Here is a 25,508-nt window from a genome sequence, read left to right on the forward strand (position 1 = left end):
CAAGAACATAGTGGAAAAATTAATAAGTTGCAAGAATCCATAGAGAGACAGCATTCAGAAATCCCAAAGATTAACAATAAAATTACAGAATTAGACAATGCAATAGGAAGTCAAAGGAGCAGACTCGAGCAATTAGAATGCAGAGTGGGAAATCTGGAGGACCAGGGAATTAACACCAACATAGCTGAAAAAAAATCAGATAAAAGAATTTAAAAAAATGAAGAAACCCTAAGAATCATGTGGGACTCTATCAAGAAGGATAACTTGCAGGTGATTGGAGTCCCAGAACAGGGAGGGGGGACAGAAAACACAGAGAAAATAGTTGAAGAACTCCTGACAGAAAACTTCCCTGACATCCTGAAAGACGAAAGGATATCTATCCAAGATGCTCATTGAACCCCATTTAAGATTGATCCAAAAAGAAAAACACCAAGACATATTATCATCAAACTCGCCAAAACCAAAGATAAAGAGAAAATTTTAAAAGCAGCCAGGGAGAAAAGAAAGGTTTCCTTCAAGGGAGAATCAATAAGAATAAGTTCTGACTACTCAGCAGAAACCATGCAGGCAAGAAGGGAATGGGACGACATATACAGAGCACTGAAGGAGAAAAACTGCCAGCCAAGGATCATATATCCAGCAAAACTCTCTCTGAAATATGAAGGCGAAATTAAGATATTTACAGACAAACACAAGTTTAGAGAATTTGCAAAAACCAAACCAAAGCTATAAGAAATACTAAAGGATATTGTTTGGTCACAAAACCAATAATATCAGATACCAGCACAATACAAGGTCACAAAACAGAATGTCCTGATATCAACTCAAATAGGGAAATCACAAAAACAAACAAATTAAGATTAATTAAAAAAAAAATAACAATACACATAACAGGGAATCATGGAAGTCAATAGGTAAAAGATCACAATAATCAAAAAGAGGGACTAAATACAGGAGGCATTGAACTGCCAGATGGAGAGTGATACAAGGCGATATAGAACAATACAAGTTAGGTTTTTACTTAGAAAAATAGGGGTAAATAATAAGGTAACCACAAAAAGGTATAACAACTCCATAACTCAAGATAAAAGCCAAAAAAAACGTAACGACTCAACTAACATAAAGTCAAACACTATGAAAATGAGGATCTCACAATTTACTAAGAAAAACGTCTCAGCACAAACAAGTATGTGGAAAAATGAAATTGTCAACAACACACATGAAAAGCCATCAAAATGACAACACTAAAAACTTATTTATCTATAATTACGCTGAATGTAAATGGACTAAATGCACCAATAAAGAGACAGAGAGTCTCGGACTGGATAAAGAAACACGATCCATCTATATGCTGCCTACAAGAGACACACCTTAGACTTAGAGACACAAACAAACTAAAACTCAAAGGATGGAAAAAAATATATCAAGCAAACAATAAGCAAAAAAGAAGAGGAGTAGCAATATTAATTTCTGACAAAATAGACTTCAGACTTAAATCCACCACAAAGGATAAAGAAGGACACTATATAATGATAAAAGGGACAATTGATCAGGAAGATATAACTATATTAAATATTTATGCACCCAATGACAAGACTGCAAGATACATAAATCAAATTTTAACAGAATTGAAAAGTGAGATAGATACCTCCACAATTATAGTAGGAGACTTCAACACACCACTTTCAGAGAAGGACAGGACATCCAATAAGAAGCTCAATACAGGCACGGAAGACCTACTTACAACAATCAACCAACTTGACCTCATTGACTTATACAGAACTCTCCACCCAACTGCTGCAAAGTATATATTTTTTTCTAGCGCACATGGAACATTCTCTAGAATAGACCACATATTAGGTCATAAAACAAACCTCGGCAGAGTCCAAAACATCGAAATATTACAAAGCATCTTCTCAGACCACAAGGCAATAAAACTAGAAATCAATAACAGAAAAACTAGGGAAAAGAAATCAAATACTTGGAAAATGAACAATACCCTCCTGAAAAAAGACTGGGTTATAGAAGACATTAAGGAGGGAATAAGGAAATTCATAGAATGCAACGAGAATGAAAATACTTCCTATCAAAACCTCTGGGACACAGCAAAAGCAGTGCTCAGAGGCCAATTTATATTGATAAATGCACACATACAAAAAGAAGAAAGAGCCAAAATCAGAGAACTGTCCCTACAACTTGAACAAATAGAAACTGAGCAACAAAAGAATCCATCAGGCACCAGAAGAAAACAAATAATAAAAATTAGAGCTGAACTAAATGAATTAGAGAACAGAAAAACAATTGAAAGAATTAACAAAGCCAAAAGCTGGTTCTTCGAAAAAATTAGCAAAATTGATAAACCATTGGCTAGACTGACTAAAGAAATACAGGAAAGGAAACAAATAACCCGAATAAGAAACGAGAAGGAGCACATCACAACAGAACCAAATGAAATTAAAAGAATCATTTCAGATTATTATGAAAAATTGTACTCTAACAAATTTGAAAACCTAGAAGAAATGGATGAATTCCTGGAAAACACTACCTACCTAAACTAACACATTCAGAAGTAGAACAACTAAATAGACCCATAACAAAAAAAGAGATTGAAACGGTAATCACAAAACTTCCAACAAAAAAAAGCCCTGGCCAGGACGGCTTCACTGCAGAGTTCTACCAAACTTTCAGAGAAGACTTAACACCACTACTACTGAAGGTATTTCAAAGCATAGAAAATGACAGAATACTACCCAACTCATTCTCTGAAGCCACCATCTCCCTGATACCAAAACCAGGTAAAGACATTACAAAAAAAGAAAATTATAGACCTATATCCCTCATGAACATAAATGCAAAAATCCTCAACAAAATTCTAGCCAATAGAATCCAACAACACATCAAAAAAATAATTCACCCTGATCAAGTGGGATTTATACCAGGTATGCAAGGCTGGTTTAATATCAGAAAAACCATTAATGTAATCCATCACATAAATAAAACAAAAGATAAAAACCACATGATCTTATCAATTGATGCAGAAAAGGCATTTGACAAAGTCCAACACCCAGTTATGATAAAAACTCTTACCAAAATAGGAATTGAAGGAAAATTCCTCAACATAATAAAGGGCATCTATGCAAAGCCAACAGCCAATATCACTCTAAATGGAGAGAACCTGAAAGCATTTCCCTTGAGAACGGGAACCAGACAAGGATGCCCTTTATCACCGCTCTTATTCAACATCGTACTTGAAGTCCTAGCCAGGGCAATTAGGCTAGACAAAGAAATAAAAGGTATCCGGATTGGCAAGGAGGAAGTAAAGTTATCACTATTTGCAGAAGACATGATCTTATACACAGAAAACCCTAAGGAATCCTCCAGAAAACTACTGAAACTCATAGAAGAGTTTGGCAGAGTCTCAGGTTATAAGATAAACATACAAAAATCACTTGGATTCCTCTACATCAACAAAAAGAACACCGAAGAGGAAATAACCAAATCAATACCATTCACAGTAGCCCCCAAGAAGATAAGATACTTAGGAATAAATCTTACCAAGGATGTAAAAGACCTATACAAAGAAAACTACAAAGCTCTACTACAAGAAATTCAAAAGGACATACTTAAGTGGAAAAACATACCTTGCTCATGGATAGGAAGACTTAACTTTGTAAAAATGTCTATTCTACCAAAAGCCATCTATACATACAATGCACTTCTGATCCAAATTCCACTGTCATTTTTTAATGTGATAGAGAAACAAATCACCAACTTCATATGGAAGGGAAAGAAGCCCCGGATAAGCAAAGCATTACTGAAAAAGAAGAAAGTGGGAGGCCTCACTCTACCTGATTTCAGAACCTATTCTACAGCCACAGTAGTCAAAACAGCCTGGTACTGGTACAACAACAGGCACATAGACCAATGGAACAGAATCGAGAACCCAGATATACATGCATCCACGTATGAGCAGCTGATATTTGACAAAGGACCAGTGTCGGCAAATTGGGGAAAAGATAGTCTTTTTAACAAATGGTGCTGGCATAACTGGATATCCATTTGCAAAAGAATGAAACAGGACCCATACCTCACACCAAGCACAAAAACTAACTCCAAGTGGATCAAAGACCTAAACATAAAGACTAAAACGGTAAAGATCATGGAAGAAAAAATAGGGACAGCCCTAGGAGCCCTAATACAAGGCATAAACAGAATACAAAACATTACCAAAAATAATGAAGAGAAACCCGATAACTGGGAGCTCCTAAAAATCAAACATCTATGCTTATCTAAAGACTTCACCAAAAGAGTAAAAAGACCACCTACAGACTGGGAAAGAATTTTCAGCTATGACCTCTCAGACCAGCGCCTGATCTCTAAAATCTACATGATTCTGTCAAAACTCAACCACAAAAAGACAAACAACCCAATCAAGAAGTTGGCAAAGGATATGAACACACATTTCACTAAAGAAGATATTCAGGCAGCCAACAGATACATGAGAAAATGCTCTCGATCATTAGCCATTAGAGAAATGCAAATTAAAACTACGATGAGATTCCATCTCACACCAGCAAGGCTGGCATTAATCCAAAAAACACAAAATAATAAATGTTGGAGAGGCTGCGGAGAGATTGGAACTCTTATACACTGCTGGTGGGAATGTAAAATGGTACAACCACTTTGGAAATCTATCTGGCGTTATCTTAAACAGTTAGAAATAGAACTACCATACAACCCTGAAATCCCACTCCTGGGAATATACCCTAGAGATAGAAGAGCCTTCATACAAACAGATATATGCACACCCATGTTTATTGCAGCTCTGTTTACAATAGCAAAAAGTTGGAAGCAACCAAGGTGTCCATCAACGGATGTATGGGTAAATAAATTGTGGTATGTTCACACAATGGAATACTACGCATCGATAAAGAACAGTGACGAATCTGTGAAACATTTCATAACATGGAGGAACCTGGAAGGCATTATGCTGAGCGAAATGAGTCAGAGGCAAAAGGACAAATATTGTATAAGACCACTATTATAAGATCTTGAGTAACAGTAAACCTGAGAAGAACACATACTTTTGTGGTTACGAGGGGGGGAGGGAGGGAGGGTGGGAGAGGGTTTTTATTGATTAATCAGTAGATAAGAACTGCTTTAGGTGAAGGGAAAGACAACACTCAATACATGGAAGGTCAGCTCAATTGGACTGGAACAAAAGCAAAGAAGTTTCCGGGATAAAATGAATGCTTCAAAGGTCAGTGGAGCAGGGGCAGGGGTTTGGGGAACATGGTTTGCGGGGACTTCTAAGTCAATTGGCAAAATAATTCTATTATGAAAACATTCTGCATCCCACTTTGAAATGTGGCGTCTGGGGTCTTAAATGCTAACAAGTGGCCATCTAAGATGCATCAATTGGTCTCGACCCACCTGGAGCAAAGGAAAATGAAGAACACCAAGGTCACACGACAACTAGGAGCCCTAGAGACAGAAAGGGCCACATGAACAAGACACCTACATCATCCTGAGACCAGAAGAACTAGTTGGTGCCCGGCCACAATCGATGACTGCCCTGACAGGGAGCACAGCAGAGGACCCCTGAGGGAGCAGGAGATCAGTGGGATGCAGACCCCAAATTCTCATAAAAAGACCATACTTAATGGTCTGACTGAGACTAGAGGAATCCCGGCGGCCATGCTCCCCAGACCTTCTGTTGGCACAGGACAGGAACCATCCCCGAAAACAACTCATCAGACATGAAAGGGACTGGTCAGCGGGTGGGAGAGAGATGCTGATGAAGAGTGAGCTAATTATATCAGGTGGACACTTGAGAGTGTGTTGGCAGCTCTTGTCTGCAGGGGGGATGGGAGGATAGAGAGAGAGGGAAGCTGGCAAAATTGTCACGAAAGGAGAGACTGAAGGGGCTGACTCAATAGGGGAAGAGCAGGTGGGAGTACGGAGTAAGATGTATGTAAACTTATATGTGACAGACTGATTGGATTTGTAAACGTTCACTTGAAGCTTAATAAAAAAAAAAGTCCCAGGCCAGAAGTCTTCACTGGAGAATTCTACCAAGCATTCTGAGAAGAGTTGACATCAATCCTACTCAAACTACTGCAGAACATGGAAAAAGAAAGAATACTCCCGAATTCATTCTATGAAGCCAGCATAACCCTGATACCAAAGCAAAGCAAAAACACCACTAAAAAAGATTATAGACCAATATCCCTCATGAACATTGACTGAAAAATTCTAAACAAAATCTTAGCCAACAGAATTCAACAGCATATAAAATAATAATAATAGTAATACTCCATGACCAAGTGGGATTCGCACCAGGTATTTAAGGATGTTTTAACATTAGAAAGTTAACCAATGTAATTCACCACATAAATAAAACAAAGGAAAAGAATCACATGATCATTTCAATTGAAGCAGAAAAGGCATTTGATAAAGCCCAACACCCATTCTTGATAAAAACACTCAGCAAAATAGGAAAAGAAGACATAATTAAGAGTATATATACAAAACCAAGAGCCAACATTATTCTCAGTGGAGACAGACTGAAAGCATTTCCCCTAAGAATGGGAACTAGACAAGGATGCCTTTTATCATCACTTTTATTCAATATTGTACTGGAAGTCCTAGCTAGAGCAATAAGGCAAAATAAGGAAATAAAAGGCATCCGAATCACTAAGGAAGACATAAAACTATCCCTATTTGCAGAAACATGATCAGATACATAGAAAATCCCAGGGACTCTACAAGAAAGCTACTGGAACTAAAACAAGGATTTAGCAAAGTGGCGGGGTACAAGATTAGTGTTCAAAAATGAGTCAGATTCTTCTACATTAACCAAGAGAACTCCGAAAAGGAAATCAGGAAAACAATACCATTTATAATAGCCCCCCAAAAGATAAAATACTTGGGAATAAAGCTAACTAGGGACATAAAAGACTTATATGAAAAAAAAAAAAACCCTACAAAACACTACTGCTAGAAACCAAAAGAGACCTGCATAAATGGAAAAACATACCATGCTCATGAATAGGAAGACAGCATTGTGAAAATGACAATATTATTCAAAGTGATCTACAAATATAATGGAATCCTGATCCAAATTCCAACAACATTCTTTAATAATATGGAAAAACTAATCATCAACTTTATATGGAAAGCAAAGAAGCCCAGATAAAGCATTAATGAAGAAGAAAAAAGTAGGAGGCCTCACATTCCCTGAACTCGGAACCTACTATACAGCCATGGTAGTCAAAACAGCCTGGTACTGGCACGACAATAGACACATGTTGTTGTTGTAAGGTGTTATTGAGTCAGTTCCAACCCATTGCAGCCCTATAGGACAAAGGAGAAATGCCCCATAGGGTTTCCAAGGAGCAGCTGGTGGATTTGAACTGGTGAACTTTTGGTTAGCAGCCGAGCTCTTAGCCACTATGCCACCAGTGCTTCAATAGACACATAGACCAAAGGAATAAAATTGATAACCCAGAAATAAAACCATCCACCTATGGACGGTTAATCTTCCACAAAGGGTTGAAATCCATTAAATGGGGAAGAGATAGTCTTTTTAACAAATGGTGCTGGCAAAACTGGATATCTACTTGCAGAAAAATGAAACAGGATCCATACCTCACACCATACACAAAAACTAACTCAAGATGGATCAAAGATCTAAATGTAAAACCTAAAACCGTAAAGATCATAGATGAAAAAATGGGTATAAACCTAGGAGCCCTAATTTATGGCATAAATAGACTATCAAATATAACTTAAAAACCACAAACAGCAGAAGATAAACTAGATGATTGGGACCTCCTGAAAATCAAATACTTATGCTCATCAAAAGACTTTGCCAAAGAAGTAAAAAAAGAGTGCACAGACTGGGGAAGAAAAATTGGCAACAACATATCTGACAAGGGTCTTATCTCTAAAATTTATAGAAAACTGCAACAACTCAACAACAAAAAGACAGACAACCCAATTGAAAAATGGGCAAAGGACATGAACAGTCACCTCATCAAAGAAGACATCCAAACATCCAACAAATACTTGATTATACGATCATTAGCCACTGGAGAGATGCAAATCAAAACTACAGTGAGATACCATCTCACACCGGTAATAGTGGCACTAATACTCTCCTGAGGTTCACCCTTCAGCCAAACATTAGACAAGCCCATAAAATAAACAATACAGGTAGCCCAATCATGTATACGAGACTAAATGGGCACATCAGCCCAGGGACAAGGACGAGAAGGCAGGAGGGGGCAGGAAAACCAGACGAATGGAAACAGGGAACCCAATGTCACAGAACAATATGTGTATTAACTGTTTAATGAGAAACTAATTTGCTCTGTAAACCTTCATCTGAAGCACAATAAAAAAAATATAACATTCTGTATACATTGATGGATTAATAATTGCAGACATCTCTTCCTGGCATCATACTTGCAGAAAGTAAAGCAAGATCCACGGAACCTAAACTGCTGTGTAACTCTTCATTAAAAACACAATAAAATATTATTTTAAAAAGTAAGTAATGGTACTAATAAAAAAAAATGCTGGCAAGTCTGTGAGGAGATTGCAATTCTCATACACTGTTGGTGGAAGTGTAGAATGATAGAACCACTACAGAAAATGATATGGCACTTCCTCAAAAAGTTAGAAATAGAAATACCATATGATCCAGCAGTCCTGCTCCTAAGTATATATTCTATAGAATTGGGAGCCATGATGCAAATACACATGTGCACACACATGTTCATTGCAGCATTATTCACAATAGCAAAAAGATGGAAAAAGCCTTAGTGCTCATCAACAGATGAATGGATAAACTGTGGTACATACACACAACGGAATATTATGCAGCATTAAAAAATAACAATGAATCCTCAAAACATCTCCCAACATGGATGAACTTGGAAGACATTATGCTGAGTGAAATAAGTTAATCACAAAAGGACAAATATTGTTTGAGACCAAAAAGTCAAGAAAAGGTTTTCGCACAGACAGAAATGCTTTTTGATGGTTACCAGGAATAGGGGTCGGGAAAACACTAACTGGATAGTAGACACGTACTAACTTTGGTGAAGGGAGAGATAATGTACAATATGGGGAAAGTCAGCACAATATAATCAAGGTAAAGAAAGACACTGAAAGGTACATGAGAGTAAAAGGCAACAAAGGTAAATATTAATACATACACAATCCTACAACAGTAATAACAAACAATAATGCATGAGTGGATACACAGGTAGATATGTAAGCAAAACAGGGGTGGGAGGGCATATGGAAGTATACCCACATACATACATATGTGTACATGCTGCAAATATACCCATGTATGGAATAGTGCACACAGGGGACACAGTCATGAAAACTTCTTAGCCATAACCATACACCTCCTGGGACTGAGACACTGGGCTTGAGGGCTAGGAACCATAGTCTCAATGGACATCCAGGTCAATTGGCATATCATAATCCATATATGTTCTACTTCCTACTCTGGTGAGTAGTGACTGGGGTCTTAAAAACCTTGCAAGCAGCCATCTAAGATACAACAATTGGCCTCTTTCTGTGCGGAGCAAAGAAGAGTGAAGACAACCAAAAACTGATGGGAACAATTAGTCCAAAGGACTCATGGACCACAAGAAACATGACCTCCACTAGCCTGAGACCAGAAGAATTAGACAGTACTGGACTGCCAGTATCTATTGCTACCACCAGGACCACAGTAGTAGGTCATAGAGAGAGTGAGAGAGAAATGTAGAACAAAATTCAATCTCATAAATAAAACCAGACTTTCTGGTTTGATAGAGACTGGTAGAACCCCTGAGAATATGGCCCTTAGACACCCTTCAAACTTGGAACTGAAATCACTCCTAGAGATTACATTATATTCATACAATAGACAGGCCTATAAAATGAACAGTAACACCAGTGAAGAGTGTATACCTCAGAACAACCACTATATGAGACCTAAAGGGCAGCATTTGCCCAAAAGCAAACTTCAGAAGGGTAGTGGGGGCAGGAAAGCTGGGTAAATGGACATAGGCAACCCAGGGAGGAAGGGCGGAGAGTGCTAACACGTTCAGGGGTTTGCAACTAATGTCATGAAAAACAAGCTGTATATAAACCGTTGAATGAGACACTAATTGGCTCTGTAAACTTTCACCTAAACAACAATAAAACATTTTTTAAAAAAAAGAATGAAAATGGTGCCTAATTAGCTATTTCACGCTAGCCTCTCACCACATATACTTATTTTTCTATACTTTAATTCCTGTTGTCTATGGGTTTTTATTTAAGGTTATCCAAATCCTTTCTGACCTTTCTGAGGGTAAAAATGATCTAACTTTTAAATGAAAGGGAAAATAAATGTAACAGGACATGAAATAAAATGCATTGATTAGGGAGGTGGGTCCAAGATGGTGGAGTATTAAGACTATTCCGGTGATCCCTCTCACAACTAAGACCCGAAAAAACAAGTGAAACAACCATATATGTGATGATCTAGGAGCCCGGAACATCAAAGGCAAAGTTAGAAAACGAACTGAGCAGGAGGGGGAGGGAGAGACGGTTCAGAAACGGAGAGCAGTTGTCAGACCTGAATTGCTAGGAACCCTCAGGCACCATTCCCTGGAGCGACTGCAGCAGGGCTGGAGTTAGCATCTGGACTCGGTTTCCTCAGGAAGAGACAGCAAGCCACACAGCCTACTCACACCTCCGGAACCAGAGAAGAACGGCACTCTCAGCAAAAGCTAAGTACTTGTGTTTATTTTACCATGCCTCCAGGCCCCAAGCCAGCTTCAGAGGCTGTCGATTTCCCTGGGCCTGAGATAGGTCCTGCTGTGTGTTCTGAGCCATTCTTCTAGCCTTGGAGAAAGAATAAATTCACAGTTGGGGAAAAGGTAATCTGCCAGCTCCACTAAGCTGGGGAGCTCAGGACAGAAGCAACTCCTGTCCAGACACAAATGGTCCATGGACTTTGAATACCTTTTTCCCCTGCATGGACTTGTGTGGGCCCATCTCAGGAGAAACAGGCCCTTGTTGGTAGACCACAAATGTTTCAGCTGTGTGCCAGAGAGGGGGGTGTTTGATGTTTGACACTGATTTGACTATTAAACAGGGTCCTCACCTACGGACATTTGGGGCCTAAGGACTGTGGCTCCACCCACATCACCTAGCCACTCGTGACAGGGGTCCAAGGATAACTGGTACATCCCAGTCCTTACAATCAAAAGCATTGGGTGCCCATGCTTCAGCTGCAGAACCCACCCACCTGTGTGCTATAGGGAACAAGGACATGCTTTCCTCACAGAAGGTTGAGGGACTGTTGTCAGTCCCCTGCCTTGTTCAGAGCATGACCCCTGCTGCAACCAGATACCTGTACCTACACCAGTCACCCCTGACGCTCTAAGACTGTAGGACAGAGCCTGTACCAACAACCTGGACACCTGAGCTGAATCCACACAAGAAAAGTGAATGGACTCCTAGGCTCAGAAACTTGGTAAGAGCTCTGGCCATCTGGTGACAGGATGTTAGAGCTTCAAAGGCGAAAATAATCCAACTAGCTCACTCAAGCAGCCTATTTGGGCATATCAAAACAAAACAAATCAAGAAGCTAGGATACACTGAGCAAACATAAAATAAACTAATACGATAACTTTTAGATGGCTCAGAGACAACAGGCAATACCAAATCACATAAAGAAGCAGACTATGATCGCTTCAACAAGCTCTCAAAACAAGGATTCAAGGAATCTTCCTGATAAAAGTGTCTTCCTGGAATTACCAGAAGCAGAATACAAAAGATTAACATACAGAACTCTTCAAGACATCAGGAAAGAGATCAGGCAAAAAGCAGAACAAGCCAAGGAACACATAGATAAAACAGTCGAAGAAATTCAAAAGGTTTTTCAAGAGTGTAACGAAAAATCTAATAAGCTGCAAGAATCCATAGAGAGACAGCAATCAGAAATTCAGAAGATTAACAATAAAATTACAGAATTAGACAACTCAATAGTCAGAACAGCAGAAATGAGGAAGTGGAAGGCAGAATTAGTGAGATTGAGATAAAACACTTGGCACAAATACATTCGAACAAAAATCAGATGAAAGAATTTTAAAAAATGAAGAAACTCTAAAAATCATGTGAGGCTTTATCAAAAGAAATAATCTTCGAGTGACTGGAGTACCAGAACAGGGGGGATAACAGGAAATAGAGAGAACTGTTGAATATTTGTTTGCAGAAAATGTCCCCGATATCGTGAAAGATGAGAAGATGTCTATGAAAGATGCTCATCGAGCTCCACATGAGGTAGATCTCAAAAGAGAGTAACCCAGACATATGACAATCAAACTTGTCAAAACCAAAGAGAGAGAATTTTTTGTTTGTTTTCTGTTTTTTTTAAATAATTTTTACTGTGCTTTAAGTGAAAGTTTACAAATCAAGTCAGTGTCTCACGTAAAAACTTATATACATCTTGCTACATATGCCTAGTTACTATACCCCCAATGAGACAGCCCGCTCCCTCCTTCCACTCTCTCTTTTTGTGTCCATTTTGCCAGCTTCTAAGCCCCTCTACCCTCCCAACTCCCCTGCAGGCAGGAGATGCCAATATAGTCTGAAGTGTCCACCTAATCCAAGTAGCTCACTCCTCACCAGCATCCCTCTCCAACCCATTGTCCAGTCCAATCCATATCTGACGAGTTGGCTTCAGGAATGGTTCCTGTCCTGGGTCAATAGAAGGTGTGCAGGCCATGATCACCAGGGTCCTTCTAGTATCAGTCAGACCATTAAGTCTGGTTTTTTTAATAAGAATTTGGGGTCTGCATCCCACTGTTCTCCTGCTCCCTCAGGAGTTTTCTGTTGTGTTCCCTGTCAGGGCAGGCATCGGTTGTAGCCAGGCACCATCTAGCTCTTCGGGTCTCAGGCTGATGTAGTCTCTGGTTCATGTGGCCCTTTCTGTCTCTTGGGCTCATTATTACCTTGTGTCCTTGTTGTTCTTCATTCTCCTTTGATCCAGGTGGGTTGAGACCAATTGATGTATCTTAGATGGCTGCTTGTTAGCATTTAAGGCCCCAGATGTCTCTCTTCAAAGTGGGATGCAGAAAGTTTCTTAATAGATTTTATTATGTCAATTGACTTAGATGTCCTCTGAAATCATGGTCCCCAAATCCCTGCCCCTGCTTCGTTGACCTCCGAAACCTTCAGTTTATTCAGGAAACTTCTTTCTTTTGGTTTGGTCCAGTTGTGCTGACCTCCCGTGTGTTGACTATTGTCCTTCCCTTCACCTAAAGTAGTTCTTATCTACTATTTAATTAGTCAATGACACTCTCCAACCCCCTCCCTCCCCCCTCTTGTAACCATAAAAGAATGTTTTCTTCTCAGTTTAAACTATTTCTCAAGTTCTTATAATAGTGGTCTTATACAATATTTGCCCTTTTGCAACTAACTAATTTCACACAGCATAATGCCTTCCAGGTTCCTCATATTATGAAATGTTTCACAGATTCCTCACTGTTCTTTATCGATGCATAGTATTCCATTGTGTGAATACACCATAACTTATTTATCCATTCATCCTTTGATGGACACCTTGGTTGCTTCCATCTTTTTGCTATTGTAAACAGTGCTGCACTAAACATGGGTGTGCATATATCTGTGTAAAGGCTCTTATTTCTCTAGGATATATTCCAAGGAGTGGGATTGCTAGGTCGTATGGCAGTTCTATTTCTAGCTTTTCAAGGAAGCCCCAAATAGATTTCCAAAGTGGTTCTACCATTTGACATTCCCATCAGCAGTGTATAAGTCTTCCAGTCTCTCCACAGCCTCTCCAACATATATTATTTTGTGTTTTTTGGGTTAATGCCAGCCTTGTTGGAATGAGATGGAATCTCATTGTAGTTTTGATTTGCATTTCTCTAATGGCTAAAGATCAAGAGCATTTCCACATGTATCTGTTAACTGCCTCAATGTCTTCTTTAGTGAAGTGCCTGTTCATATCCTTTGCCCATTTTTTAATTGGGTTGTTTGTCTTTTTGTGATTGAATTTTAGCAGAATCATGTAGATTTTAGACATCAAGTGCTGGTTGGAGATGTCGTAGCTGAAAATGTTTTCCCAGTCTGTAGGTGGTCTTTTTACTTTTTTGGTTGAAGTCTTTAGATGAGCATAGGTGTTTGATTTTTAGGAGCTCCCAGTTATCTGGTTTCTCTTCAGCATTTTTACTAAAGTTTCGTGTTCTGTTTATGCCTTGTATTAGGGCTCCTCATGTTGTCCCTATTTTTTCTTCCATGATCTTTATCATTTTAGGCTTTATGTTTAGGTCTTTGCTCCATTTGGAGTTAGTTTTTGTGCTTGGTGTGAGGTATGGGTCCTGTTTCATTTTTTTGTAGATGGATATCCAGTTATGCCAGCACCAGTTGTTAAAAATACTATCTTTTCCCCAATTAACTGACACTGGGCTGTTGACAAATATCAGCTGCTCATATGTGGATGGATTTATGTCTGGGTTCTCAATTCTGTTCCACTGGTCTATGTGTCTGTTGTTGTACAGTACCAGGCTCTTTTAACTACTGTGGCGGTATAATAGGTTCTAAAATCAGGTAGACTGAGGCCTCTCACTTTGTTTTTCTTTTTCAATAATGTTTTACTTATCTGGGGTTTCTTTCCTTTCCATATGAAATTGGTGATTTGTTTCTCCATCTCATTAAAAAATGTCATTGCAATTTAGATCGGAAGTGCATTGTATATATAGATGGCTTTTGGTAGAATAGACATTTTTACAAAGTTAAGTTTTCCTATCCATGAGCAAGGTATGTTTTTCCACTTATATAGGTCCCTTTTGGTTTCTTGCACTAGTATCTTGTAGTTTTCTTTGTATAGGTCTTTTATGTCTCTGGTAAGATTCATTCCTAATTATTTTATCTACTTGGGGGCTACTGTGAATGGTATTGAATTGGTGATTTCTTCTTCGATGTTCTTTTTGTTGATGTAGAGAAATCCAAATGATTTTTGTATGTTTATCTTGTAATCTGATACTTTGCTGAACTCTTCTATTAGTTTCAGTAGTTTTCTGTAGGATTCCTTAGGGTTTTCTCTGTATAAGATAATGTCACCTGCAAATAGAGATAATTTTACTTCTTCCTTGCCAACCTGGATGCCCTTTATTTCTTTGTCTAGCCTAATTGTTCTGGCTAGGTCCTCCACCACAATGTTGAATAAGAGCGGTGATAAACGGCATCCTTGTCTGGTTCCCATTTTCAACAGAAATGCTTTCAGGCTCTCTCCATTTAGGATGATGTTGGCTGTTGGCTTTGTATAAATGCCCTTTATTATGTTGAGGAATTTTCCTTCTATTCCTATTTTGCTGAGAGTTTTTATCATGAATGGGTGTTGGACTTTGTCAAATTCCTTTTCTCCATCAACTGATAAAATCATGTGATTCTTGTCTTTTGTTTTATTTATTTGGTGGATTACACTAATAGTTTTTCTAATATTGAACCATCCTTACATACCTAAGAGAGAATTTTAAGAGCAGCTAGGGATAAACAAAAAGTCACCTACAAAGGAGAGTCAATAAGTATAAGCTCGGACTACTCAGCAGAAACCATGCAAGCAAGAAGGCAATGGGATGACCTATATAAAGCATTAAAGGAAAAAAAATGCCAGCCAAGAATCATATATCCAGCAAAACTGTCTCTCAAATATGAAGGTGAAATTAGGACATTTCCAGATAAGCAGAAGTTTAGGGTATTCATAAGAACCAAACCAAAACTACAAGAAATAGTAAAGGGAGTTCTCTGGTTAGAAAATCAATAATATCAGGTATCAACCCAAGATTAGAACACAGGACAAAGCAGCCAGATGTCAAGGGAACATCAATGTCATTATGTAAAAGAAGGGAATATTAAAACAATAAAAAGGGACTAAGAAATGTAGTCATAGATCTTTCATATGGACAGGAAGTCAAGGTGATATAAAAAAAAATAAAAGTTAAGTTTAAACCTAGAAAAACATGGGTAAAGATTGAGGTAACCACAAAGGAGACTAACAAACCTTCTCACCAAAATAAATTACAAGGAAGAAATAAAGACTCAGCAACAACAATGAATAAGAGGAAAAGACAATACGTAAAGATAAACTACTAAGCACAAAAAAATTAAGTGGGAGAAAAAAATTGTCAACAACACACAAAAAAAGACATCAAAATGACAGCATTAAACTCATACCTATCCATCATTACGCTGAATGTAAATGGACTAAATGCACCAATAAAGAGACACAGAGGGGCAGAATGAATTAAAAAACATGATTCGTCTACATGCTGCCTACAAGAGAAACACAAACTAAAACCCAAAGGATAGAAAAAAAATATTGAGCAAACAACAATCAAAAAAGAACAGAAATAACAATATTAATTTCTGACAAAATAGACTTTAAAGTTAAATCCACCAAAAAGGATAAGGAAGGATACTATATAATAATTAAAGGGACAATATACCAGGAGGATATAACCATATTAAATATTTATGTACCCAATGAAGGGCTTCAAGATACATAAAACAAAATCTAACGGCATTGAAAAGGGAGATAAACGGCTCCACAATAATAGCAAAACTTCAACACATCACTTTTGGTGAAGGACAGGACATCCAGAAAGAAGCTCAATAAAGACACTGAAGATCTAAATGCCACAATCAACCAATTTGACCTCACAGACATATACAGAACACTCCACCAAACAGCAGCCAAGAATACCCTCTTTTCTAGTGCACATGGAACATTCTCTAGAATAGACCACATATTAGGTCGTAAAGCAAGCCTTAGCAGAATCCAAAACATTGAAATATTACAAAGCATCTTCTCTGACCATAATGCCACAAAAGTAGAAATCAATTACAGAAAAAAGCAGGGAAAAGAAATCAAACACTTGGAAACTGAACAACACCTGCTCAAAAAAGACTGAGTTATGGAAGATATTAAGGATGGAGTAAAGAAATTCATAGAATCCAAGGAGAATGAAAACACTTCCTATCAGAACCTTTGGGACAAGTGAAAGCAGTGCTCAGAGGTCAATTTATATCAATAAAAGCACACATACAAAAAGAAGGGCCAAAATCAAAGAATTACCTCTACAACTTGAACGAAAAGGAAGAGAGCAACAAAAGAAACCCTCAGGCATTAGAAGAAAGGAAATAATAAAAATTTAGAGCAGAACTAAAAGAAATAGAAAACAGGAAAACAATGGAAAGAGTTAACAAGACCAAAAGCTGGTTCTATGAAAAAATTAACAAAATCGATAAACCACTGGAAAACTGACCAAAGAAAAACAGGAGAGGAAGCAAATAACCTGAATAAGAAATGAGATGGGCAATATCACAACAGGCAAAACTGAAAAGAACCATATCAGATTACTTTGAAAAACTGTACTCTAACAAATTTTAAAACCTAGAAGAAATGGATGATTTCCTAAAAACGCACTACTTACCTAAGCTAACACAAACAGAGGTAGAACAACTAAATAGACCCATAACAAAAGAAGAGATTGAAAGGTAATGATAATAAAAAATCTCCCAACAAAAAAAGTGCTGGCCAGGACGGCTTCACTGCAGAGTTCTAGCAAACTTTCAGAGAAGAATTAACACCACGACTACCGAAGGTATTTCAGAAAATAGAAAAGAATGGAATACTCCCAAACTCATCATATGAAGCCAGCATATCCCTGATATCAAAACCAGGTAAAGACACCACAAAAAAAGAAAATTACAGACCTATATACTTAGATGCAAAAATCCTCAAAAAAATTCTAGCCAATAGAATTCAACAATATGTCAAAAAAATAATTCACCATGACTAAGTGGGATTCATACCAGCTATGCAGGGATGGTTCAACATTAGAAAAACAATTAAAGTAATCCATCATATAAATAAAACAAATGACAAGAACCACATGACTTTATCATTTGATGCAGAAAAGGCATTTGACAAAGTTCAACACCCGTTCATGATAAAAACTCTCAGCAAAATAGGAATAGAAAGAAAATTCCTCAGCATAATAAACAGCATCTCTACAAAGCCAACAGCCAACATCATCCTAAATGGAGAGAGTTCTGAAAGCATTCCCCTTGAGAATGGGAACCAGACAAGGATGTCCTTTATCACCACTCTCATTCAAAATTGTGCTGGAGGTCCTAGCCAGAGCAACCGGGCAAGATAAAGAAAAAAAGGGCATCCAGATTGGTAAGGACGAAGTAAAAGTATCTCTATCTGCAAATGACATGATCTTATACACAGAAAACTCTAAGGAATCCTCAAGAAAATTACTGAAACTAATAGATCTCAGCAGAGTATCAGGTTACAAGAGAAACCTACAAAAATCACTTGGATTCCTCTACACCAACAAAAAGAACATTGAAGAGGAAATCACCAAATCAATACCAATTACAGTAGCCCCCAAGAAGATAAAATACTTAGGAATAAATCTTACCAGAGATGTAAAAGACCTATACAAGGAAAACTACAAGGCACTACGGCAAGAAACCAAAAGAGACCTACATATGTGGAAAAACATATCTTCCTCATGGATAGGAAGATTTAACATTGTAAAAATGCCTATTCTGCCAAAAGCGAACTATAGATACAATGCAATTCCAAACCAAATTCCAAAGAGATTTTTTAATGAGTTAGAGAAACAAATCACCAACTTCATATGGAAGCGAAAGAGGTCCCGGATATGTAAAGCATTACAGAAAAAGGAGAACAAAGTGGGAGGCCTTACTCTACCTGATTTTAGAACCTATTTTACCACCTCAGTAGTTAAAACAGGTTGGTACTGGTACAACAACAGATACATAAGCCAATGAAACAGAATTGAGAATCCAGACATAAATCCATCCACATATGAGCAGATGATATTTGACAAAGGTCCAAAGTCAGTTAAATGGGGAAAAGACAGTCTCTTTAACAAATGGTGCTGGTATAACTGGATATCCACCTGCAAAAAATGAAACCAGACCCATACCTCACACCATGCACAAAACCTAAGTCAAAGTGGTTCAAAGGCCTAAATACAAAATCTAAAATGATAAAGATCATGGAAGAAAAAATAGGGACAATGCTAGGAGTCCTAATACACAGCATAAACAGTATACAAAACATTACTAACAATGCACAAACACCAGAAGAGAAACTAGATAGCCGAGAGTTCCTAAAAATCAAACACCTATGCTCATCCAAAAACTTCACCAAAAGAGTAGAAAGATTACCTACAGACTGGGAAAAAGTTTATAGCTATGACATTTCCGATCAGCACCTGATGTCTATAACCTACATGATACTGTGAAAACTGAACAAGACAAATAACCCAATTAAAAAATGGGCCAAGGATATGAACAGGCTCGTCACTAAAGAAGACATTCAGGTAGCTAACAGATACATGAGGAAACGCTCACAATCATTAGCCATTAGAGGAAAGCAAATCGAAGGTACAATGAGATTCCATCTCACTCCAACAAGGCTGGCATTAATCCAAATAACACAAAGTAAGAAACGTTGGAGAGGTTGTGGAGGGTGGAACACTTATACACTGCTGGTGGGAATGTAAAATGGTACAACCACTTTGGAATTTGATTTGGTGCTTCCTTAAAAAGCTAGAAATAGAACTACCATATCATCTTGCAATCCCACTCCTCCGAATATATCCTTGAGAAATAAGAGCCTTTACACGAACAGATATATGCACACCCATGTTCACTGCAGCACTGTTTACAATAGCAAAAAGATGGAAGCAACCAAGGTGCCCATTAATGGATGAATGGATAAATAAATTATGGTATATTCATACAGTGGAATACTATGCGTCAATAAAGAACAACGATGAATCCGTGAAACGTTTCATAACATGAAGGAATCTGGAAGGCATTATGCTGAGTTAAATTAGTCAGTTGCAAAGGACAAATACTGTATGAGGCCAGTATTATAAAAACTCAAAAAATAGTTTAAACATAGAAGAAAATATTCTTCGATGATTACAAGAGTGGGAAGGGAGGGAGGGAGAGAGAGGTATTCATTAATTAGATAGTAGACAAAAGCTATTTTAGGTGAAGGGAAAGACAACACGCAATACAGCAGAGGTCAGTACAACTGGACCAAACCAAAAGCAAAGAAGTTTCCTGAATAAACTCAATGCTTCAAAGGCCAGCGTAGCAGGTGCTGGGGTTTGGGAACCATGGTTTCAGGGGACATCTGGGTCAATTGGCGTAATAAAATCTATCAAGAAAACATTCTGCATCCCACTTTGGAGAGTGGTATCTGGGGTCTTAAATGCTAGCAAGCAGCCATCTAAGGTGCATCAATTGGTCTCAACCCACCTGGATCAAAGGAGAATGAAGAACACCAAAGACATAAGGTAATTATGACCCCAAGAGACAGAAAGGGCTACATAAATCAGAGACTACATCAGTCTGAGACCAGAAGAACTAGATGGTTCCCAGCTATAACCAATGACTGCCCTGACAGGGAACACAACAGAGAACCCCTGAAGGAGCAGGCAAGCAGTGTGATGCAGACCTCAAATTCTCATAAAAAGACCAGACTTAATGGTCTGACTGAGACTAGAAGGGCCCTGGATGTCATGGTCTCCAGACTTGTTAGCCCAAGACAGGAACCATTCCCAAAGCCAACTCTTCAGACAGGGATTGCTCTGGACTATAAGATAGAAAATGATACTGGTGAGGAGAAAGCTTTTTGGCTCAAGTAGACAAATGAGACTATGTGGGCAGCTCCTGTTTGGAGGGAAGACAAGAAGGCAGAGGGGGACAGAAGCTGGCTGAATGGATGTGGAAATAGAGGGTGGAGAGAAGGAGTGTGCTGTCTCATTGGGGGGGAGCAGCTAGAAGTATATAGCAGGTGTATATAATTTTTTGTATGAGAGATTGACTTGGTTTGGAAACTTGCACTGAAAGCACAAAGAAAAAGTTAAAAAAAAATTAAACAAAGCTTTGCATTGGGCAAATCTGATGCAAAAGACCTCTGTAAAGTGTTGAAAAGCAAAGAGGTCACCTTGAAGACTAGGGTCGCCTGACCCAAGCCATGGTGTTTTCAACCACTTCATATGCATGTGAAAGCTGGACAATGAATATGGAAAGACGAACAAGAATTGATGCCTTTGAATTGCCATGTTGGAGAAGAATATTGAATATACCGTGGACTGTTAAAAGAACGAACAAATCTGTCCTGCAAGAAGTACAGCCAGAATGCTCCTTATAAACAAGAATGGCGAGACTTTGTTTCACATACTTTGGACATGTTTTCAAGAGTGAACAGTCCCTAGAGAAGGACATCATGCTTGGTAAAGTAGCAGGTCAGTGAAAAAGAGGAAGATCCTCACTAAGGTATATTGACACAGTGGTTGCAACAATGGGCTCAAGCATAACAACGATTGTACGGGTGCCGCAGGCCCAGGCAGTGATTCATTCTGTTGTACCTAGGGTTGCTATGCATCAGAACCGAATGTATGGCACCTAACAACAATGACATGATCTAGCAATCCCACTACTAGGTATATATCCTACAGAAATAAGAGCCATGACATGAATAGATATATAATTAAAACCAAATCCACTGCTGTCAAGTCGATTCCGACTCATAACAACCCTATAGGACAGAGTAGAACTGCCCCATAGAGTTTCCAAGGAGCGCCTGGCAGATTTGAACTGCCGACCTCTTGGTTAGCACCGAATAGATATATGCACACTCCTATATATTTTTTTTCTATATATATAGCAGCATTATTCACAATAGCAAAAAGATGGAAAAACCTAAGTGTCCATCAATGGATGAATGGATAAACAAACTATGGTACATACACACAATAGAACACTACACAACGTTAAAGAGTAAGAATGAATTTTCCAAACATCTCACAACATAGTTGAACCTGGAGGACATTATGCTGAGTGAAATAAGTCAATCACGAAAGGACAAATACTGTATGAGACCACTATTATAAAAAGTCAAGAAAAGGTTTACACACAGAAAGAAACATTCTTTGATGGTTACCAGGAAAGGGAAGGAAAATCACTAACTAAATAACCCAGTAAACCACCAAATAGTAGATACCTATTAACTTGGGTGAAGGGAAAGGCAGTACACAATAAGGCTGATGGAAGCACAACGTGACCAAGGCAAAGGAAGACACCGGGAGGTAGGCAAGAGTAAAACACAACAGTGGTAAATAGTATTCCATATACAAAACTGCACTAACAGTAATAACAAACAGTAATTTATGAGTGGATACATAGGTAGATATATAAGCTGAACAGGTGTGGAGCGATGTATAGATTAAGGTATTCATGTACATAGAGTATACAGAGGGCAAAGTTACAAAAACTTCTTAGCCATAGCCAAACACCTTGAGGGACTGAGTCACTGGGCTTGAGGGCTTAGGACCATAGTCTTGGGGGACATCTAGGTCAATTGGCATAACACAGTCCGTACAGACAGTGTTCTACATTCTACTTTGGTGAGTAGTGACTAGGATCTTAAAACCTTGGAGCGGCCATCTGAAATATAACTATTGGCCTCTTACCATCTGGAGCTAAGAAGAGTGAAGAAAATCAAAAGACTTAAGGAAACAATTAGTCCAAAGGACTAATGGACCACATGAACTACAGCCTCCACTAGCCTGAGAACAGAAGAACTTCATGGTGCCTGCCTATCACTACCGACCACTCTGATCAGGGTCACACTAGAAGGTCCTGGACAGAGTGAGAGAAAAATGTAAAGCAAACTTCAAATTCATTAAAAAGTCCAGACTTACTGGTCTGATAGAGACTGGTAGAACCCCAGAGACGATGGCCCTTAGACACCTTTCAAACCTGGAGCTGAACCCACTCCCAGAGACTACTTTTCAGCTGAATAATAGACAGGTCTATAAAGTGAACAGTAACACCCATGAGGAAAGTGCTTCTCGAAACAATCAGCCATTTGAGACCACAAGGGCAGCATTTGCCCAAAAACAAGTTCAGAAGGCAGGAAGGGGCAGGAAAGACAGACAAATGAAAATGAGAAACACAGGGAGGAAATGGCTAGAGTGCTGTCACCTTGAGGGGATTGCAACTAATGTTATGAAACAAAAAGTGTATAAACTGTTGAATGAGAAACTAATTTGTTCTGTAAACTTTCACCCAAACCACAATAAAATGCTTAAAATTAAAAAAAAAAAAATGCATTGATTATACAAATGCACAATAGGTCACAGTCACCAAAGAAATGCATTTAAAGTCATTTTTTTAAAAAGCAGTCACTGTTTTTCAACAGTGCCATGAATTGAGTAATTACTCTCACTGACTTTATTATCTCTTTTAACTTTTCAGATAAAAATAAATATCTGGAATACAAGTTTTTAAAAAAGCACTTATTAATTATTTGGATGGCTTCTAAATACCTGTATATTGAATGAAGTAAAATATTCAGAATATTGCCCAATTTTTTCAAAAGGGTATCCGAATATTAGGCTCAGAGGGAGAGGTGAGAGACAGGAACCTTTGCATATATTTAGTCTTTATTTCTTTCTCTTCAATCATTCAACCTTGTTGCAATTCCCAATGAAATTCTTTTATGATAAATACCTCAAGATATTTATTATGTTTTTTACATAGCATATTGCTTTAGTGAATGCTGTTGGAAGTTAAATTTATAGACTGGGAAATGAAACAGCATTTACGTGTGACCCCTTTGAAGTGGATTCCAAGTGGAAAGGTATGTTCTGAGCCTAGGAAGCAAAAGAGAGAATTGCTATACTTACACAAACAAACGTCTTATTCTGTCCTTTAGGTCCCTGAATATTTTGGAGTATTGTTTTGTTTTAGTGCTTGGGAATTGAAATGTTTGAAGTAGGGAGTGGTGCGTGGGGTTGAACTGTATTTGTGATTTAATTGAAAGAAGAACTGTTGTAGTTTTCTTTCAGTTCTCTTTTCCCTGTCTACAATAACTCAGTGTGTTTAAGCTATTTATACCTGGACAGAAAAGCAACTTGTCTGATAGCTCAAAATCTCGTGGTCAATACAACACAGCAGACAGTTGCCAAAGCTGTAAGATTACCCAATACTGTATCTACACATGCCAAAACAGCTGTATGGAAAGTTAAATATTTAATCAATTGGTTACTTTTCTACCCAAATATACACAAACACCAATACAAACACACAGACTTTTTAAAATATCCACATGACTGACCTCATATAAACAAACTTTTCATTTTCTATTCAAATGATAAGTATATGGGAGACATGACTTTTTTTATTAAGGGATTATTTAAGTAAGAGTTTTAATTGACAGTGCTTCTTGGTACCACTATAAGAATAGTGATCAAAAGAGGGAAAATGTGGAATAGAATTTCAAACTCTTATGGAGTCCAGACTTTCTGGAGCCTATGAGGCTGCATGAATCCCTGAAATTATTTCCTTTAAAAGTTAAACCAAAAATATTCCCTAAGTCTTCTTTAAACAAATAAATAGTTTAGCTTAATTAGTAAAGAATGTCTGTTTTGAGATTGTGCTCTTTTAAAGAAGTATCTAAACCAAAAACCAAACCCATTGCTGTTGCCGATTCCAATTCCTAGTGACTCTATAGGACAGAGTAGAACTTCCAAGGAGTGGCTGGTGGATTCGAACTGCAGACCTTCTGGTTAGCAGCCTGAGTTCTTAACCACTGTGTCACTAGGGCTCCTATCTACCTAGGATCAAATTGACAACAGCAACTCGAAAGGTTAGATAGGAAGCTTAGGGGGAGGTGAGTTTAAGTTTATGTTAAGTTCGGAAAAGGAGGGTAAGAGGGTCTCACAACTTGACGAATGTAATCAATGTCAATGAATTTGTACGTGTAGAAATCATTGAATTGGTTTATGTTCTGCTGTGTATATTTTCAATGACAACAAATTAAAATAAATTACTAAATCAAAAAAAAATTGGAAAACCAAAAACCCATTGCTGCCAAGTGGATTCTGACTCGTAGCAACCCTGTAGGGCAGAGTAGAACTACCCCATAGGGTTTCCAAGGAGCAGCCAGTGGATTTGAACTGCCAACCTTCTGGTTAGCAGCCTGAGCTCTTAACCACTGCACCATCAGGGATCCAAACCCTATGGAGTGCAGTTCTATTCTAACATACATGGGGTCACCATGAGTTGGAGTTGACTCAACAGCAACGGGTTTGGTTTGGGTTTACTATGTGCAGGGCACTGTTCCAGGCACCCATTGCATGTGGGAGTTCAGACCAGTAGGGCAGGACTTACAGCCTAGGTGGATTAAATAATAGCACCATTCAGATCTTTGCCTCAGAGCTTCCTTAGAAATGAAGCCTCTTCCATCCTGATGACAGACCTTCAGGCTCAGGATCCCGTGGGATCCCTTTATGGGATGAGGCTACTTCTCTTCATCTCTCCCTCTCTCTGCCAAGTGGGGTTTTGGCTCCTGTCCTGCCTCC

General features: G+C 38.4%; 1 protein-coding gene across 1 annotated transcript in view; it reads right to left on the reverse strand.

Annotated features, from left to right (window-relative positions):
* Positions 1 to 25,508, reverse strand: part of CAPN13 (calpain 13) — a 149,911-nt gene that overhangs the window by 57,094 nt on the left and 67,309 nt on the right.

This window comes from Loxodonta africana, chromosome 12, assembly GCF_030014295.1.
Source record: "Loxodonta africana isolate mLoxAfr1 chromosome 12, mLoxAfr1.hap2, whole genome shotgun sequence".
Taxonomy (NCBI): domain Eukaryota; kingdom Metazoa; phylum Chordata; class Mammalia; order Proboscidea; family Elephantidae; genus Loxodonta; species Loxodonta africana.